Source organism: Solanum pennellii, chromosome 10 (genome assembly GCF_001406875.1).
Source record: "Solanum pennellii chromosome 10, SPENNV200".
Classification (NCBI taxonomy): Eukaryota; Viridiplantae; Streptophyta; class Magnoliopsida; order Solanales; family Solanaceae; genus Solanum; species Solanum pennellii.
In genome coordinates, this window is record NC_028646.1 from 50,929,577 (window position 1) to 50,929,948 (window position 372).

Consider the following 372-nt stretch of genomic DNA (forward strand, 5'->3'; position numbering starts at 1 on the left):
GACGCTCCTTCCTCATTCGTGGCTGACCCAGAGGGTGTGCCGGTCAGTGTGCGCTCCTCATCAGAATGGGAGGCAGTGACTAGACCGGTCGCCACCTTTTTGGGTGTGGCTCTTGGAGCACGTGCAGGGCGTGAAGGGGCGGAAGTGCCTGGGGGCACATACTCAGGGTCCCNAAAGATCATGCACGGAAAGGGGTAGGTGGTAGTGACCTTGAATGCCCTATCGTGCATGACTGCCTGGAGAAGCCATGCAAAGTCGACCTCGAAACCAGCTATCATCGCCGCCATCAACACTGGGCGATCCCAGGTAACGATGTTGTCAGCAGCTGTGGGGGAGAGGCAGTGACAGATAAGCAGCCACAAGAACTTTGCT

At 57.7% G+C, this 372-nt stretch overlaps 1 protein-coding gene across 1 annotated transcript in view; it reads left to right on the forward strand.

The window, feature by feature from the left end:
- The window catches only part of LOC114074259 (putative uncharacterized protein DDB_G0286901), a gene marked incomplete at its 5' end in the record, with an annotated part of 22,840 nt that overhangs the window by 21,474 nt on the left and 994 nt on the right, over nt 1-372 (forward strand). The window lies entirely within an intron of this gene.